Source organism: Hesperophylax consimilis, chromosome 15, assembly GCF_061612785.1.
Source record: "Hesperophylax consimilis isolate HC1 chromosome 15, BYU_Hcon_1.0, whole genome shotgun sequence".
In the NCBI taxonomy this organism is placed as follows: Eukaryota; Metazoa; Arthropoda; class Insecta; order Trichoptera; family Limnephilidae; genus Hesperophylax; species Hesperophylax consimilis.
Window position 1 is genome coordinate 6754954 of NC_142850.1, and position 21583 is coordinate 6776536.

Below are 21583 nucleotides of genomic sequence, written 5' to 3' on the forward strand. Positions count from 1 at the left end.
ATTAATTAAAAACACGTTTTATTTTATTTTGCAAAGTTGAGACTCAAATATTTTCCGATCATTTTCTAAAGAACTTAATTTGCCACATTATACAATAAAACTATGTCCGAAAACGAGCTCGTAAGCTGAAGATTATGCACTTTAAAACAGTTTTTATAAGCTTGATATTTTATTTTACCTGGGTTTATAAAAAGCGCTGAACTATTTCAAAAGCAAAGATATGTACTTTTCGCAGTATTTAATTTAATTTTCAAACAAAAAACACTTGATTTTGCATTACTTCGCACTAAATTTCCCAAACCTGAAAACTCCTTCTGACACTAGTAGAACAGGAATTGGAAGACAGACTATTCAAATGTATCTACGAAACATAAATAAGGTCATTTCAAGCGACCATGTGATTTAGAATCGTGACTTTGGTAATATATAGAAAGGATGTAGAATCGTGACTTTCGTAATATATAAAAAGAATTTAGAATCGTGACTTTAATAATATTTAGAAAGAATTTGGAATCGTGACTTTGGTAATATGTAGAAAGAGTTTAAAATCGTGACTATAGTAATATATAGAAAGAATTTAGAATCGTAACTTTGGTAATATGTAGAAAGAATTAAGAATCGTGACTTTGTTAATATGTAGAAAGAATTTAGAATCGTGACTATAGTAATATATATAAATAATTTAGAATCGTGACTTTGGTAATATGTAGAAAGAATTTAAAATCGTGACTATAGTAATATCTAGAAAGAATTTAGAATCGTGACTTTGGTAATATGTTGAAAGAATTTAGAATCGTGACTATAGTAATATTTAGAAAGAATTAAGAATCGTAACTTTGGTAATATATAGAAAGAATCTTTCACTCGTCCGTATTTATTAAATAAATTATTTATTGTAATTTTTTAAATGCTAAATACTTCTCTAATGGTTTTGAGTGGAAGCTATGAGGGGAAGAGAAATATTTATTTTTACGAACGGATGAACGGGTGACAGATACTACATAAATTTATTAACATGCAAAAAATACTATAAATAGTGTTTTTAAATGAAAAACTGTTTCCTTATTATTGAATTAATTCATCGAAGCAGGAAAATTTACGTAATTACAATTAATAAAATATAAACACAAATTAAAACATTTATGTGTATATTATTGGTTGGATGAGGCTAGATTATCAAAGATGTCTTTATAATGATGCTTTTTTCGTATAATCTATAACATTTTAAACCACACGAATATAATTTTTAAGCTTAAATATTATAATTATTTCAACATTATAGTATTCTATTTACTACGACAGAGCGATCATTACTGTATGTTTTCATTTTGTTCCTATGGTTTCAAAATAACGTATTTTATCTTTCCAAATTGTTTGATCACGTTTGATAGTTTTTCCAATCGTTTGTATAGCTTATTATAAGCGCTAGTAATAAAAGTAGTTAGTTATTATTACCATAATTATTATGAATAAATCCCATCTAAAATATTTGGTTAATTAGTTAAGAATCATAATTACAAGAAACTCAAAATAGAAAAAACATTTCGGTAAAATATTTAAATATCACACAATTTTTGTTTTGTTTTCTCAAACATTTTTTTAAATTACTATAATTTTAAATAATAATATTGAAAGCTTATATATAAACACCTTTGAGCAGGGATGCGATTTGAAATTTTCAGGGCCAAACGTACTATCGTTATTAATTTTTGGGTTATTATGTTAATGTCCATCATCATATGCCCTGATGATGGCACTGTAACGCTGTCGAAAATGTGGACTAAATAAGTAAAAATAGCAACACGGCATAAATACCCAAAAAATAATCACAATAATACTTTTGAGTTGATTAATAATTTAAACAATTTTCTTACTCGACCAAAGTATTTCTAGAGCCAGAGCATAATCTATATCAGCGTTTCCCAATTTTTTTTCGCCCCGGAACCCTTATCGATCATACTTTTCTAGGCGGAACCCTATTTTTATAAGAAAAAGATAAACTTGTAGTTTGAATACTTTCATGTTTACCATGAAAAGAAAGATCAAAAGTTTTGTGTAAAACTAAATTTAATGTAAAGAGTGATATCTTTTTACATTTTTTGTTAAAATAGCATTGAAATCAGGCTTTATGACAGCTGAATACGAATATCTGGAGCTGCATCCAGTCTGTTTCTGTATTTGTTTTTTGTGTAAGCGTAAGCCGAAAAACCAGTTTCACATCGGTAAGTGGTCACAAACGGTAACAAAACTGTGATAGCCTTCTTGACGACTTCTGGATATTCGTTTTTAAGTCCAATCCAAAACTCATCCAGATAAGTTTTTTCTGAATTAAACTTTTGTTGTAAGGAAGAAGAACACATGATATCAATCAAAGCCTCGTTCTCTGTTGCTGTAAGAGTCGACGGTTTCCTGTGAACTAGGAATGGATTCTGTACCCAGTCAATGTACTGCATGTTTTTTTCATGAAAATTCTCTTCCAGAGATTTGTTGAGGGCCATCAAATGTTCGTAAATGCATTTTTCAACATCTGAGGTTACTTGCAACTCATTTTTTTCCAGAAACTCGTTTAAAAGAGTAAAACGTTGGTACTGTTTCTGTTCAACACATTCTATCCAGAAGACAAGTTTCTTTCTAAGAGAAGAGATTTTGCCGTTTACTGTAAAATTATTTGTGTTTCTTCCTTGCAATAACTTACAAACTTACTAACTTGCAAATTACATTCAGTTTATCAAATATGTCTGCCAAATACGTAAGTTTCATTAGCCATTGCTCGTCGTGCAATAGTTGAACAAGACCACTCAAAGATGAAGAAAGCGATTCTTTGGAAAAAAATACCACTAGTTCGTTGCGCAATTCAAACAATCTTGAGAATACTTTTCCTTTGGAAAGCCATCTTACTTCCGTGTGAAGAAGAAGTGATTGATGCTGACTTCCTATATCTTCACACACTTTTTTAAAAAGTCTCAATTGGAGTGGACGTGATTTAAAGTAATTCACAATTTGTACGGCTTGATCGAGAACTTTGTTTACCTCGTGTGGTATTTTTTTTACGAAAAGGGCATGTCGATGTAAAATGCAGTGACTGCTGCTTTATTTAGGTGAAACATTCTTAATTCTTGTTACAGTACCTTTTATTTTGCCAGTCAAAGCGGCAGCTCCATCGCTACATACATCGACACATTTGTTCCAATGAATGTTATGTACATTCATGTTATTATCAATGACTTTGAAAATTTCTTCTCCAGTGGTGTTGGTCTTCAAAGGAGCATAAATAAACAAATCCTCTTCAATAGATCTCCCGAAGGGCGTTCTTACGAAAACAAGCAGTATTGATAGTCCAGCGACATCTGTACTTTCGTCGAGTTGCATTGCAAACATTTCACTACTTTTCAATCTACAAATCAATTCATCTTCAATGTGGTCAGATATTTTATGGATTCGATCAGATATGACATTATTGGAACTCTGAACTGCTGCAACTTTCTTCGCTGCTTCTTCGCCAAGTACACACTTGACAATTTCTGTCATACAGGGTTTTATTAAAGTCTCTGCAATCGTGTGTGGTTTGCCAGCACGAGCAATCCTGTAACTTAACAGGAATGATGCTTCGGTGGCATTCTCGTTATCAGTTTTAGCATATTTATGTAAAGCAGCCACACTGGTTTTATGTGCATCTTTGTATCTTTTAAAAAAATCTAAGCTTTTGTCTTTTAATTGCGGGTGGTTGGTATTAAGATGTCGTTTTAGCTTTGCAGGTGCCAGAGAGCTATTACATATGATTTTGTTGCAGATAACGCATTGACCATCCGGATTCTCAAGCATTCCTACAGAAATAAATCCAAAGGACAAGTAAGATTCGTCATATTTTCTCTTTTTTGAAGTAGTGTTGTCCTGAGATTGCCCAGCCCTTTTAGTCGTTTGTGTATTTTGTCTATCCTGCTCAGGACAATATCCTTCAGTATTTACGATATCCTGGAATGAAATAAAAAAACAATAGTAATGTGACGGCAATATGCAGTTTGGTGTTGGCTAAAAAGAACAGTCCCACCCCAAATCTTCCTTTGGCATAGTCTGGAATTTGACCCCTTTTTCGGGCGTGATTCATTTATATCAAAATTAGATGGCATTTGCTGTTTAAAAGGCTAGAGTCGAAAACCCATGCGTCAGTTATACTACATTAAAGTAATTTGTCAGGGTTGTCACGGTTGTCACCAATCAAAATATGTTCATGAACTGGGCATAAATGATTACTATTGCTAGGTAAGTATAATTTACTTACGGATAAATCAACAGCTTCTTCTGAAATACTTTCATTATTTGCTGACGATGAACTTGATGAAGCACTAATGCCACTTTGTAAGCGCCCTGTCTTAAGCCAGTTATCCATTTTTTAATAAAGGCTGAAATAAAAAAAAAATACATGAATATGAATAAATCGTTTTTATTTGTTTTGGCACTATCTGCAATTGGTAACAAATAAAAAAAATACTTACCTAAAACGGATATCGTAAGTACAAGATTATAAGAACAGGAATAACAATATCACTGGAATGTCACCTTTGTAAGTTCACGCGAATTAAAAAAGAACGAGAACACACACGTTTTCTCATGTCACAGTCATAGAGTCGACCATAAATGAACCACTCACGAGTCGACTGAGCTGGCGGCGGGCGATACGGGTCGTGGGTGGCGGCAGGAGGCGACGGCGGTCAAGCGCGCTGGATCTAGCTCCCGTGCGCATTATTTTTGTTGTTAAATACATACGTTAAATCTGGATGGAACGCGGAACCCTTGTGATGCTTCTACGGAACCCCAGGGTTCCGCGGAACACCTTTTGGGAAACGCTGATCTATATTATAACATTGGTTTCTTCATACTTCATAAGAGATTCCTTGCTTAAATGAGTCGCTCCTTAATTGTGAGGTGGGTTAAGGAAGGTTGTTTTCACAGTATTGTGAAGAATCCTGAAAAATAAGGAAGAAAGACGATTGACTCGTTTCCAAAAATGTACCTATCGATTTGCGAAATGATTCTTTCCTGTATTGCCGGGTCACTAGCCACTAGTTACTAACCTTAGTCACTAGTCACTAGTTATTAGTTACTAGTCATTAGTTACTAGTCACTAGTATGGTACGCATAGGATATTTATTGCCGCAAGTAGTTTCGGTTTTCTAATCTTTCCAAGCTTTCTCATTAAATAACTAAGCATTGTGTATTCTTGCGTTTTTCATCCCTTAATTTCCAAGCATAAACCAGACTTATAGGAAATAAATCACTTTATGGGTATAAACAAAAACAAAATGCAAGGTATAGTTCGTAACCTGAGAATTCCAGATAAAAGAAAATACTTCTTAAAAATAATAAAATTCAAGGTAAAACTAATCATTGAAAAATGCTAACCTTGTCCGTTAATTGAACAAGGCCGACATTTCAGCCAGTGCCATAAACTTTATCCAATTGGTGTTATTTCAGAAGAAGTGTTTAATCATTTAATATGCTGAACAAGGTAAAGAGAGTAATTTATACATTTAAGTGCTGGGCATCTACCCAGTTCATCTGCCTCACTTGACCCACATCTGAAGATCTAGTGTTTTAGAGTTTCACGGTCATTCTGTGAGTAATTACTGAATTTGACCCAATTTTTCCGACAAATTGGTCAGTCCAGGAAAATTTCGTGCGGACGGATTTCTTATGTTATTATTTACGGGAGGAGCGTTCTATCGGTTTGTAAGAAAGGTTTTAGGACGGATGAAGTAAATCTCTCAGGTATGTTACGTAATAGAAGTGTCTCTAATACTGTTTCTCCATGTTTCAGGTCTAACCCGTGGCAGGGAAGACTTCGTCCAAGATGAGGGTACTTTGCAGTCCAGGAGGAGGAGTGGACGGACGACGAGACAGAGAGAAGAAAAGCAGAAAGAACGCGGGAAATGATAGTTAATTTAAAAAAAAAAATGTTGTGTTAATTTTTAGAAAATGAAATATATGAAATAATATTGAAATAATGAAATAAAATTGTAATATTGAAATATGTAGAAATAGGGTATACTATATGTAGCTAGGGACATTCAATTTTAGTAGGGGAGGATCTAAGAAAGGTTTTAGGTGGTACGCCTGCTTTTTGAATGTGTAAGAGCGAGATGACAGATCGACGTATAAAATATGATGGATGCATCTGCTCGCTCTCTTTTCCCAACCGACAGCTAAGAAGATAGTAGTAGACAATCCCTTCTAAAGTGTTAATAAACATTCTATCCCCACACGCGTATAATTATTGAGATCCTCACAGTACCACCAAGACAGTATATAACACGGTTATTGAAGAAAATTAATGTTACCACAATTTTTAAGTACTTAGTTATTTTAACAGCTATAATATTCTTTGTTTTTATTAAGCTCAAGAGTCCTAACTGCTCCCAACTGTGTGGTGAGACAGTTTCTAAGAGAAGTAGTGTGGCTATGGCATCCATAATTGGGGTATTTTGTGATGCTGAAGTTTGTGAAGAGGGGAAGAAGATTGAGAAGAGAATAGCGGGGAAGTATCTGGCTATTCAAATCTGGTCACCAAACTCGGCTATTTTAAGCCACGTTTCGTTTCTGAATGGTGGGCTTTCAAATATACAAATATACTATAGATTAGTTTATTTATTTTTTTATTTATTCATTTTCAGGATATCGACAGTTTACATTTAATCAGTTTGTACATAAGTATTATATAGTAAAATAAAACCAATTATGGATTTCCTCCTTTTGACTTTAACTAAGACAGCATAATATGGAATAAGTTATTCAAATTTGTGAGAAAAGAATATGAATTAAAAAATTTATACAAAACAAAAGATTATATAAAATGAATAATTTACAAAACAATACATTTATAGCCATAGAGAGAGTTTGTAGATATAAATAAAATCATAACAGAGATATAAACAATAGAGACGTAAACATTATCAACAAACCATCCGAGAAATATTCTTTTATGGACCTCTTGTATTTGGTAAGTTCGCAACTGAAAATATCAACCTTAGATAATATGCTATTGTAATTATTGCATAGTCTGTCCAGGCAAGAATTCTGCTTAGAGTTCGTTTTGCTTTGATCAACCCTGAACAGGACACAAGAGCGTGTAAAAGAAAGCGCAGGTAAATTGAATGGAATCTTGTTTAGCAACTCCGGTCATTGAATATTATTTTATATGAATAATTTACGAAATGACACAAATTAGTCAAATATACATCTATATTATACATTTATATTCATCTCGGGATTTGAACCCGCGACCTCCGGATTCATAGGCAGGGATCGTAAACACTCAACCACGGAGGTCGTCATTATCTGCAGGAATTTGAATAAGTTTACCTATAATGTCAACTTCTAATAGATGCTTACACGAAGGTATTGATAAAATGGGAAGAGGTAAAAAACACATAATTTTTTTTAATCATTGAAGACAATATTAACAACTATCAAACGAAAGATGTGAAACAGAAAAATCAGAAACAAATTCGGTCATATCTAGCAATCGAACCAAGGACCCTCAGCCTTGCCGGGGTTTTGCTCTTCGATTTAATATTATAATTTGAGGTTCTGCTAATCAAGTTATCCCAAAAATAAAAAATATATCTTGTCTATTTTCTTGAAATATATCATTTTACATAAGGTCGACAAACCTAATTTTGTAAAAAAATCGAAAATGTACCATGATATTAAAATGAAACCATGAAATAAATATTGTAATAATATTATTGTATTACAATTCTTCAAACGTCCCTCCTGAAAACTAATCCACTTTCGCTTGAAACGTGAATGAAAACGCTGTATATATCCAACCGACCCACAGTTTCAAACTGCCACCCGCCAAGCACGGACGTGGAAGCTTACAAAGAAGTCTTTACAACACACTTGCTAACTTTTACAAACATTTTTAAATTTTATTATAATCAACGTATCTTTACGAAATATTCGTATGAAGTTTTTTTTAAGATATCGTATTGATATTTGACGTGAATGTGAAAGTGCGCGAATTATTTATTAATTTTGTGACCCATATTTATTTATGTCATGGTTTAACTAGTTCCTCGAAGTGTTTTAATGAATATTTTAAAGTTATTGTGAATATTCGTTAGCTTTTTTTCGTTAAAAAATTACGTAATATTATCGCATATAGTGAATCTGAATAGATAATATTTGAATTCATTGGGTTTAAGGGATAAATTAATTAGTGAATAAGATATACGAGTAGATGAACCAAGGATGCGACACGAAGAGATTGTACGAGAACACATGGAGTTTAGGAGTGGAGGACTTATGCTGCCACCAGTTGTGTAAGTTCATTTTAAAAGATTTTTTAATATTTTTAACTGGGCGTTCATATTGGACAATTAGTAATAATTGGTAGTTAATATATATAAAAAATTAGTATTTGTTTGTTTGTCCCCTATAGACTAAAACATACTGGACCGATTTCACTGAAAATATCAAAAAAAAAATTGTTAGTAGTGTTTGGAGAGTGGTTTGAAGGGTATAAAAAGTCGGGGACACCCCTGAAAGACTAACGCGTTATCTCTGCACTGGAATAATATACGGAGTCGATTTAAAGTAGATATAATGCAGTTTTATTAGCATTAAAAACGTGGTATGCAGTAGTGAACGGTAATGGGAAAAATACAGGGTTTTCCAATAAGAGGTGTTATTTAGAATAGCCCGCTATTTCGGTAGATGTTACTTTTGAAACTGTTATTTTTTGAAGTTTGACAAGTAAAAACTACGTCATTAATTAAAATGGAACAATACAGGCTTCAACAACGCATTGAAATTATAAAAATTCACTTGAGTAAATCAAATGCAAATCATCTTGAGTGATGAGGCCCGTTTCCACCTCGGTGGCTTCGTCGACAAGCAAAATTGTCACATCTGGGGCTCGGAAAACCCAAGAGTTATTATTAAAAAGCCTCTCTATCTTCAACGTGTGACTGTTTGGTGCGGTTTATGGTCCAACGGAGTCGTCGGACCTTACTTTTTCGAAAATGAGACTGGAGCAACAGATACGGTGAATGGATTGCGCTATCGAGAGATGATTAATGATTTTTTTATGGCCGGATTTGAATAGTATTGATTTGGACAGCGTTTACTTTCAACAAAACGGCGTTACGTGCCACACAAACAACGAAACCATTGATTTTTTTCGATTGAATATCAAAATAACACCTCTTATTGGAAAACCCGTAGATGCTGATTAACCTCTGTCATTTAATGTAATGAAATATTGTTATATATGAAAATGAGGCTGGAACAACAGTTACGGTGAATAGATTGCGCTATCGAGAGATTTGATTTTTTATGGCCGGAATTGAATGGTATTAATCTGGACAACGTTTACTTTCAACAAGACGGCGCTACGTGCCACACAAACAACGAAACCATTGATCTTTTACGATTGAATATCAAAATAACACCTCTTATTGGAAAACCCTGTATAATGTACAAAAGTTTTCAAAAAGTATTTATATTAACGTCCTTATTGGGAGCGGCTCAGTGCACTATGAGTATGCCATGTGGACAAAACCATTTAAGAAAAAAATTGTACAACATCAAAATGCAATCATTATTAATTCTTCACCTAACAAACACCACCACATATTCCAATTATTTTTGTGAAGTTCTTGTACCGCACAAGAGTCCCAACCGCAGTCAATGGCATCCCCAATTGGGGTATGTTGTGAGGTTGATGGTAGTGGGGATAGGAAGGAGATGATAGAGGGGAAGGTGGGGAAGTTGCTAGATCTGGTAACCAAACACGGCCAAAGCCATTTTGAGAAACGTTTTAATTTTCAATGTTCGTCTTGCACCATGGCAATACAAAGAGTATTTACATATCTGGAACGTACCGCAAACATACAAAAATATTATTTTTAGTAAATAAATTTTGTTAAACAAAAAAAAACTAAATTTCCTTTAGCACGTTTGGATGTGACGGAGACCGTCAAATTGTATATATTCTTACAACTCTTGGATTGCCGACAGCTGATACTATTTTATTTTTATTCTATTACTGTAAATACCCCAAGTTATTCACGATTTAGCAGGGCTACCGGGGTTCATCTGGTGAGGCATGTTCAGGTCTCACAGGCTGCGTGGCGAGTCAGATCAGAAGAGGCTGGTTCGGGAGGCCCTTAGATCTCTCCAAATGGTCTCTCTCGACCCATCGCATTGCACTGCAGCAGGAGGGATAGATGCATACGTTCGTCACTCCTGGACAAACTGATCGCTAGAATCTACCAGAAGAAATAAAATTAGAAGAAAATATTAACAAATTTTAACCTAAGATATGAATTGATATCATGCCGTATAGCGGTTCCTCCTTATTTAGCCAATATTTCGCACAGCATTATAGTGTTAATCATCGGGACATCATTATTACACATATGCCCCAATGATCGAAACTATATTGCTGTCTGAAACGTAGGCTAAAGAAGGAGGTAGCGCTACACGGCATAACATCCCAAAAATAAACCGCTTTAAAAATTTAACCTCAATTACGAAAATGTGTGTTTTTTAAAAGTAATATCTGCAAAAGGATTGAATCAGGATATAGATAACTATGGACCATTTTAATAGGAATAAATAAACATCATATTGACCCTGAAGAAAATTATATTCATCAAGGGCTCATATGTTTGGTTAATGTAAAAAGGGGAAAAAGCGTAATTTGAAATTTACCCCAGTGATATATTTCAATAATGAAATTATTCAATTACAATTAACTCATCAGGGTTATGACATTTGACTTTGTAGCATCGATTAAGAACGATGTACAAATATTTTATTTAGATATTAATTTTTTTGAGCGTTAGAAATGTCATAGATGTTTACGAAGATTGATTTGTATTTTCGTTATTAATTAAATGTTTGTCGAAGAAAAACATTGAAATAATTTTTTTTTTCTGCTTTTCAATATTTTTTTTAAAGAAAGACAATCATTCCCGGGTACCGAATAACCTGACAGTATTTAAAAATCTCCTTTTACCACCACAGTAAGAGGAAAATGTATCTTGTATTGTTATGGAGGACAGCAAAAGATTTGTTAAAATTGTTTTCATATAACAACAAATTTGCCCTTCGCAGGTATTATAAAATTGTCATTGCCTTCAAAGGGTATTGCTTTGTATCAAAATATCGTAACAAAGATAATTCATTAATCATTATTAAAAAATATATGTTAACATTCAATCAAATCAAAACTAACAAAACGATTAGAATTCGAGATCTACTAATTTGTAAAAGTCGAATATAAAAAATCTTTATTTTTGTTAAAAACGGTTAGGGATATAACAGTGTTTAATTGAAACCATGCCGGCCATAAAAGGCCTATTTGCACGTAACTAAGACGTTAACCCGTTTTCAATAGCCAATTACTATTCCACATGTTTTGTAAACTAATATGAGCTTGGGTATGATTTAAAATTTTCACGGTCAAAAGTATATCGTGATTAATTTTTGGGTCATTATGTCGTGTTACGCTTCCTCTTTCTTTAGCCTACGTTTCGGACAGCGTTACAGAGTCTATCATAAGGCCAGATCCTATCATATCCATTTAATTATTTTTTAAATTGTCTTAAAACAAACTATTTTATTGATTGCCCAGTCATATACTTCAAAATAAATTCAATTCCGTTAATATTTTCAATTATTCAATAATAAAATTTAAATCAGAAATTTCAACATTTTGTTTTGTTGACATTATTAATATTTTTTATGACTTATTTTTTTATTTAAATATTTATCATATACCTCACTTTTTCTTTTAATGTTGATTTTTGCTATTTTCTAGATAGGTATCAATACCTTCTTTCTCCCTTCTCCCTTCTCCCTTCTCCCTTCTCCCTTCTCCCTTCTCCCTTCTCCCTTCTCCCTTCTCCCTTCTCCCTTCTCCCTTCTCCCTTCTCCCTTCTCCCTTCTCCCTTCTCCCTTCTCCCTTCTCCCTTCTCCCTTCTCCCTTCTCCCTTCTCCCTTCTCCCTTCTCCCTTCTCCCTTCTCCCTTCTCCCTTCTCCCTTCTCCCTTCTCCCTTCTCCCTTCTCCCTTCTCCCTTCTCCCTTCTCCCTTCTCCCTTCTCCCTTCTCCCTTCTCCCTTCTCCCTTCTCCCTTCTCCCTTCTCCCTTCTCCCTTCTCCCTTCTCCCTTCTCCCTTCTCCCTTCTCCCTTCTCCCTTCTCCCTTCTCCCTTCTCCCTTCTCCCTTCTCCATTCTCCCTTCTCCCTTCTCCCTTCTCCCTTCTCCCTTCTCCCTTCTCCATTCTCCCTTCTCCCTTCTCTCTTCTCCCTTCTCTCTTCTACCTTCTACCTTCTCCCTTCTCCCTTCTCCCTTCTCCCTTCTCTCTTCTCCCTTCTCTCTTCTACCTTCTCCCTTCTCTCTTCTCTCTTCACTCTTCTTTTTTCTCTCGTCTATATTATATTTTATTGTTATAATTCTGCCAATATGGATAAATTGAATTGCAAATCCCATTCATGCAGCGAGGAATTAAAGTATTATTATTCTGTGTCATCTTGATTTTTTGTGATCTTGCATTGTTCCAAAGGGTTTGGTAAGCAATTCCTTCCATTTGGCATGGCTCCGTGCTGATCGCAGGGTATCTGATATGGAGATACCTGTAATACTCGAAGCATAATTCCATCTTCTCGTTCCATGTTTCTTAGACAATTCTCTCGGCAACGCGTCAAAGAATGGGTCAGAAGGTCAATTATTGTGATTAGAAATATTACGGGGAAAAACAGCCTCTGTGGGAGCTCATTTAAACATCACAATTTGAGAGCTATCTAAATCTTCCAAACTTTACATATAATTATTACAGATAGGATTATAAAAGGTAAGATTTGATTGTTAGAGGAAGGAGATAGGGAATGGGTCTAATCGAATTACATTATTTATTTACGAAGAATAACACATTGGTGCTACTGCGATTACTGTGATAAATTGGACAGCTGCAAAAAAGCTGTCATTTGACAGCTTTGTAGGTTTACCTTCTGTAAACACTACCAAAATATGACTGTAATAATTATGTTTGTACAAATAATAAGAATAAAAACATTTTAGGGTTTGAGGTGTTGAGTTAAAGAAGTAACAACCTGATAAAATTATGTATGTATAATATATTATACAGCTATATTAATTTTCCCCTAGCTTCCAAGCTAGGTAATAGAGCTTACAGGGAAGGAACAAAAAAGTAGTCATAATAAAATTAAAATATTTACATACAAACTGACGTTTATTCGGGGTTATGAACAGGGCCATCTTGAGCCGTGAAGGGGCCCATGGGAATATATATATAAGTTAAAGGACCCCTTTTGAAACCCGCACATTAACAGAAAAACCACGTTTAAAAAATTATTAAAGGGGTTCGTGCAAGATAGTGCTGTGCCACCTAAACGTGATATGTGAGTATATTTAAAAGCATAAAATAACTTAATAAGATTCAATATCACTATTCCATATCATTTTGATTTATTATTATTACACAATTAACGTACGAAAATATTCTGTTCCATTTAAAAAGTGTCAAATAAAAATAAAATTCACATTTTTTTTTGTAGTTTACCTACACCGGTATTGAAAAAAAATACGGTAACTGGAGTAAATGACGAGAGCGAAGAAAGTGAAAAGTTAGTTACTCACAAAGTAACTCTCACAAAGACATGAAAAAGCGCCGCAGGTGAAAACTTTTGCAATGGTGTTCCCAATTGGGATAGGTGGTGTGGGTTAAGGGAGTGGAATATGAATTATAGCATCAATAAACACGTGGAGTTAATGTTAAAAAAATAAAATAAAATCGGTACCTGGCCGGTGTCCCCGCCGCAAGGTTGAATCCTAGGCCGGGGCCTCTCGGGCCCAGGCGGAAGTATATAAAAAATAACAGATTATGTCGTTTTTGCGCTAGCTGAAAACTTTTTCTCTTATTTCCTTCAATTTTTTATCACATATTTTACTGCAAATATGCTCAGGATTCACTGAAAAAAAATTCTTCAGTATAGTGATGTTACACCTTGCATAATACGAAAAGAAGAAGAAGATTGAATAATACGAAAAGAAGAAGAAGTAGATTGGAAGATTGAAATTTAAATTTGCGAGTAGGGTCTCTAACCCCAATATCAATAAAGATTGGTTGTTGGAAGATGAGAATAGAGCTTGTAATGAGTCCGACAAAAAAATGCAAATTGTTTGCATGACTTAGTTTTTTTTGTCGATAAAGTTTCATTTCCCCGAGTCATTAAAAATATAAACCCACTTACATTTGGTCAGTTTCTTCGGTCACATTAATAACAAGCATGAAGCAAGTCATAGTTCTTGCGTGTGACCCACTTGGGAAACGGTTCAAACCTCCCCCCACCCCCTCCTCCACTAACTACCACTACTGGTTACTGGCTACTGGCTACTCTGCCTTTTAACTATTAGGTACTGTAAAATGGGGAGACTTTATTAAATTTTCAACATTAAACCAGATAACTAATTTAAAAAATCATTTGTGTCAGAAAATTTTAGGTCACATTTATAGCACACGTTAATAAAATACTTAAATGTTGTATATATGTTTATGAGTCAAAAAAACATAGTGATCTAAGTCACATTTTGGAGTGGGCGGCTTTGAATAGCCATTTTTGTTAGTTTATGGGTGCTACAGACCGTTAAATTTGGTTAAACGGTTGTATCAAACTGGTTGAGTTGGACGTATAGTTGAATCGTGTGGAGATGCGTTGAATACGATAAGGGGGCGTGGGTATCAAGTTGAACGGTTTTGCCGCCAGAGCGTCCAACCACCATCCAACCACCTATTAACCATTAACCAAATTGAATCGTCTGTAGCGTGGTTGAACGGTTGAACCACTTTACTCAGTCTTCCTAGGGACCCAGGGAGCCGTCATGCGTAATTGTTGTGAGCGTAAAATTAACAAATTAATAATAATAATAATATTGGACAATTTTTAATTTATTAAAAATTCCTCCCCACATTCTGGAATAAACAATTATTATTATTATTATATCGCCGCTTTATAAAATGACTAATAATCGTGAATTTTTAACGGATTTTTTACATCACATGAGAATTTTGTCTATTGGATACTACGCGCAAGATGTACTCTGATAGATATACCAGGAACAAAGTTCTTCTGAATATTTTGAAGCAGTTCACATGTATTGAACTGCCCAAGTTTGTCTTTTTCTTTTCAGGTGCTTCTAGAACGATCACTAATTTTGTTTTTTTTTTATAAAGCAGGAGTCATGCTGCTATATGATATTCTATTGATTGACACTGATATACTTTACAAAATAAATGACACGAAACTATAATAATCGCTGAGGAATTTATAAAAAATTTGCAAAAAAACAGTTTCAAGATTTGACAATCAATATGTGTGAATATAACTCGAAATCAACTTACTTGACACTTATTTTCAAAGCGTCATTGCATCCATGTTCACCAAAAAAATTATCAAAAAGAAGCGAGTTATTTCAGAGAGGTACTTAACTATAATTTTAAAAAATACATATAATTTTTTTCAAATGTTGAAAAGAATGTACCCAGTTCTAAAATCACATTATACATGGTTTTAAATTTGTTTATTTGTTTTTTTTAGTAGTTTTTTTTTTTCTAAGCATGTTTATTTTTTCTGTGAGTGTGCTAATATATTACAAGAGGAAAAAGATAAAGCAAAATATAGAAGAAAAACATAATATAGTGTTAATCTTATTAGGTTGCTACATTGTTTCTATGTTATTCCTTCCCGTGTCCATAATCCATTTGTTAACACTTCTTTTGAAGTCGGTTATTTTTTTAATGGTTAATATTGCAAATGGGAGGATATTGAATAGTTTTATTGAGAAAAATTACGCAATTCTTTGTCCAATCATGGAGACATCCGCGATGATCAAAGTGGCCCCGTGTTACGGTACTGGCTACCCTCTTTCTCAAGATAAGGGTTGTATTGGGGATACGGCCCCATTTAATATAGTCATGAAATACCCCTGTAATTTACTTGGTGACCTAAGAAGAATAAACCTTTCTTTTTGAGTCACGTGTTTTTTTCATGTAGAGATTGGCCGCATTTATTCATTCGCTAATTCGCAAAAATTCTAAGCAAGAATGTAATGGAAATTGTTATTTTCATTTCCTGAAATTGGAATTGTAGGACATTCTAAAGAATTAATTGTAAACGTCCATTACGCTGTTTTGTAATAACGTCACCATTCAATGGCTTATAATATATATCAATTACTTAGAAGTCTTATAAGAATGCATCTACTTATAATATAAGCGGACAATTAAGGAATTTCAGAAAAATCCACATCATTAGGGTATTTTCATTGTTTTTTTTACTCACGAAAAAATACGATAATGAAGGCATTTTCATAATATTTTTATGTTGAACAAATTTTGCCACCATGATTTAAAAAGTGCCATTGTGGATTTGCCACCAAAACGACATGTTCGTTTTCATTCTTGACTTCGGCGGCGTTGACGTCTAGCGCGGTTTTATATCGTTTTTGAAAAAAATTACCACTCTAGTATTAATCTCTCCTCCCCCTCCCCGTATGTTATTTAAAGTAAGAACAATTAATTCCAAATTGAAATATTTATTAAACGCAAAAAAAATCATAACGTATTTTTTTTTAGAGTATGTACAATGGTGCCTTAATTTTTACATGTACCTGATGAAAATGATTTAATATTCCCACCCGATGAATAAAACACTATAACCGGAGTTGCCGAGGCAGAAGTGGGTTACGTACTATGTACATTGTATGACGGGAATGGTGGAAAATTGCAGGTGTTTTAATAATAAACCTGTGTACTCAGTTAAATATCGAAGCCTTATTGTTAACTTAACGTCAATTGTGAAATGGTAAGAGGAAATATCCCACATTTAAAAAATTTGCAGGACACGAGCTATAAAAAAATACTGTTCTAACCACAGACATAGGAATTAATAGACGAGAAGATAATGGCGAGGGGTAAAATCAACTGTTGAAGAACGAAGGGAGTAAGGCTGACTGTGATTCGTCAATAAATCAATCTGACAGTAAATAGGCATCTCGCATTATAATATCACCATTTACTTCTTAAAAGTAAAATCTGCTTTTGAATGAATAGACATTTTTACATGGGAGCGCAAATTACTCGCCACGTTATGAACAAATTTGCGAAGTCCAAATTCGGCAAAAAAATTCGGTTCCCTTTTCAGAGTCGAATATTTCGTTTAAGTATTTAGTTAAGACACTTTTATAAATGTTCATTATTTACTTCCCAGCAACCAACCAGCTTTGTGTTTCGCGTCCAGACGTTTCTCGATGTGATAGTATATGTTTCTAAAACTGATCTATATTATACGATGTGAATATGCTTAAAATAAAGTAAAATAATGCTTATATATGGAATGTAATACGACAATTGGGTTTATTCTCTTTTTCAAATCTATTTTTACAAGTTTTCATAGTACAAGTCAACATTTTGCCGTGTTATTTCGTAAAATGAACCGATGATGCCTCGACCATAGTTCGCACAAGAATGATGACGTCACGTTTTCAAATATCACTTGAGGCTATACGCAAGCACAGCCGGCTCCAATGGAACCGGTATGGGGAGTGGGGATAATACGCTTTTAATCACTTAGGGCAGGTCTACTAATATTCATATGTCTATGGTTCTAACTAATGAATATACATGTTATATATATTCTTAATATCTAAAATTATATATTTCCTTTTTTCTACTCTGTTTTTAATTTCTGATTCTCCTCTTATTTTATTATTATTATTTTTACTATAATATATATATTTCTTTTTTTTCTTTTTTTACCACTTATTTATTTTTATGTAATTAGAAATTGTTAGTTACCAGCCTCAGAACAGACTTTGTCTAGTGAGGAGGGTAAGGAGAAAAATCATGTATGTACATAAATAATAATAAATAAACGCCCGGGTTGCTCAGCAAAAATTAAACGAAAGATAGTAAAATTCATTATTGCACTCAGATGATAATTTTTAATCATACCACATATTTATATAAAAGTACCCGCACGATTGTCTTAGATTAGGATAATAGAAAAGTTTTACTTTCAATGAGGTAATGAGTGGCAATATTGTGACAATAATATTCATCATCCCAAAACTTTTTACAAAAGCATTTACCAACTTGAATTTGCATAAATCTTAGACTAAAAATTTCAATTTCATGTGAACATCACGCCAATCGTCGCCTTGATTCAAGGATCTAATTGACATTTTTGATCATTTCTACGAGTATAACAAAAATAATTTTTATATAAAAAACTTCTATTTATTTTGCAAGGCTCTAACATGACTTTGAACCTTTTTTCATCGCCATTTTGTTTGTATCTGACATTTGATCGTTTTAATGAGGCACATTGTAGTTCTTCACTTTGGTTGGATAGGGTTTTAACTTTGCCTTGTCATGTGGTAAGGTGTCAAAGTTTGCGAAGACGAATTTTCATAATTTTGGAGAATAAGGATGAATTTTGTGCAGAGTACTTTAATTTGTCATATTTTAATGGAAAATATTTAAATAAACTTCAACCCTAGCTAATCTTGTGTTGTTTAAAATAGCTCGCATATTATATTTTTTGAAAATATGTACACAGTTTTACATAAATTTGGAACCGGTTTATAAAAAATCTAGTTTAACATGTCTGGTTAAGAATCCGTAATACCATTTTCTTATATAAGGACCTTTATATAAGAAAATTTCATAAAATTATGTACAGTTGAAATTATAAACAACTAAAATTATATACAATTGAAATTATGTACAAATAAATTTATTTACAATAAAAATTATTTATAATTATAATTATGTACAATTAAAATTACAAACAATTAAAATTATATGAAGTAAAAATTATATGCAAATAAAGTTATATACAATTAAAATTATAAACAAAAAATAATTCTATTAAACGGTTTTCAATTTTTATTATAGTAACTGAAGTGCGCCAGCAACAATATTTCGTATTTATTAAGTGATAAATTGAAGGTATCCACTGCAGAATCTACAATTTTACCCTCCATTCTGGGTAATGAGGAGTACATGTTATTATTGTAGTTAGTCACAGAATTTTTGCACTTAAAAAAAAATCCCGACTGGTATTGGTGGAAACTTATATATAAAATGTTAAAGTAACGGAAAGTATAAAAATGATAGGTCATTTTTATACTTTCCTATTTTAACGAGTTATTCCTGAGGTTATTAAAGTGAAAATTGTGGATGGCATTTTGGTCTCCGATGAATTTCTTTTTCGACTAAAAACATAAAAAAAAACAGGAAAAACAATTAAAAAATTTGATATAAAAATAGAAAAGACCAAAATTTCATTAGTATTTTTTACTACAAATAATGTCACGAATCACTCAGAAGTCAATCAGAAATCAGATACAACTCTTAACACCCTGTACAAAGTCATAAAAAAATTATTTAAGTCCTCTACATATATATTGTACTATTTATACTAATTATAAGAAGAATTTTTTTTCCTTGACACTTGAAAATGTTCACAGAAAATGTTGGTTCATGAAAATATCGCCTCCCGCCTGCATTGGAGGAACGGAAAAGAATGCAGTGTAGGCCTGGGCCCTTGGCTAGGTTCATTTTCTCATGTTTTTTTGACACGTAAGGCGAAAAGTTTCACCAAATTACATGTCGCGTAATGTCACTCCTTTTGTGAGTTATGAGTTGGACTGCGAGCGGTGGTCATTATTATTTTATTGACCAATTATTTCTGACGGGCCCGGAGCTATTTTTTCATAGAACTGTTGCCAACGTAAGCCAAAAAATTTCTTTGAGCAATTTCACGAATGGCATTTTGAAATATTGAAAATTGTGGAGGTCGATGAACTAGCAAATGTATCTGTAAATGTAATATCCTTATTCTTTCAAACAATAATTCGAATACAGTTTTAAAATTACTACTAAAATTTTATGCAAAAATTTATTTATCACGCTTTATGCAATAAGTGAGTATTATACTTCAAAATCGACTCCAATTGTGATGAAGATTCACCAGTTTCTCTCGTGTACTACTGTTTTCAAGCATACAATGTGCAAAGTGCAAATTTTTTCTCCTTTAAAAGAAGTCGTCTAAGTAGGTACTAAAGCGTTGTATAGAGTGTCTATCCATACAAAATATAAATCATGCACGAAATGTTTTAATTTAACAAATCATTATAACAATAATTCGCCCCGTGAAAATTCTTAAGGGAAGTTTTTCGTAAGGTTAGCAAAATAGTTCCGCGAAAACCCGCCAGATGCCTCCGCAGTCCGCAGTCCACAGCCAGACCGGACAACAAAACACACAACCTACCACCGCTGACCGCCAATCAAATGGTCGATAGGGCAAAGAACTGATGGTGTTACCACGGTTCTAGAGAAAATTGGGATTGTTATGATTGGATCATTTGTATAGCGCCGTTTTCGTGACAAAATCACCTCATTGTAATAGCTATATGTTTTAGTTTTGGCAGCCAACGTTAGACACTGGCTAGATTATATTATTTCGTATCTTCTTATAACTAATAGAAAAAAAAATAGCCATCACAGGACGCCTGGCATCTGCAATTCCGATGTTTCACATCTGTGAACTAGGTCCCAACAGAGTTCTTGATATTATCAATGACCAAATATTATAATGAGGTATATAAGCTTCAATAATTTATACCTAATGAAATTGAATCACTAAAAACCTTGAGTTAAGCCCTACTAATAATCCATTATATCATGGTCACCTGACGTCTGCACCCCCAACCCCCACCCCTTTTGTCCGTGGCATTGCCCGCCCGGAGAGAACCTTCACTTCCCGTCACGCACTGAAGAGATAAACTGATAGAGGTGTTTGTGGGCATATCCTTGTGCCCATAGTAAACTCAAATGTTTCATATTTCTGATGAAATTGGTCAAACATTTTCTTCATTAATTTTTCAGTAAGTGTTCACTGCCGTAAATGTTCAAATAACTACAAGGTTTTCCAATCAGAGGTGTTATTTTGATATTCAACTGTAAAAAATCAATGGTTTCGTTGCTTTGTGGCACGTAGCGCCGTCTTGTTGAAAGTGAACGCTGTCCAGATCAATACCATCCAATTCCGGCCATAAAAAATCGTTAATTCATTCACCGTAACTGTTGCTCCAGCCTCATTTTCAAAAAAGTAAGGTCCAATGACTTTGCCGGACCATAAACCGCACCAAACAGTCACACGTTGAGGATAGAGAGGCTTTTCAACAATAAATCTTGGGTTTTCCGAGCCCCAGATGCGACAATTTGCTTGTTGACGAAGCCACCGAGGTGGAAATGGGCCTCATCACTCAAGATGATTTTCATTTGATTCACTCAAGTGATTTTTCATAATTTCAATACGTTGTTAAAGCGTGTATTGTTCCATTTTTATTAATGGCGTAGTTTTTACTTGTCAAATTTTCAAAAAATGATAGCTTCAAAAGTAACATCTACCGAAATATCGGGCTATTCAAAATAACACCTCTTATTGGAAAACCTTGTACTAGTATTCAAAAAAGTCCCAACTGCTCTTAAT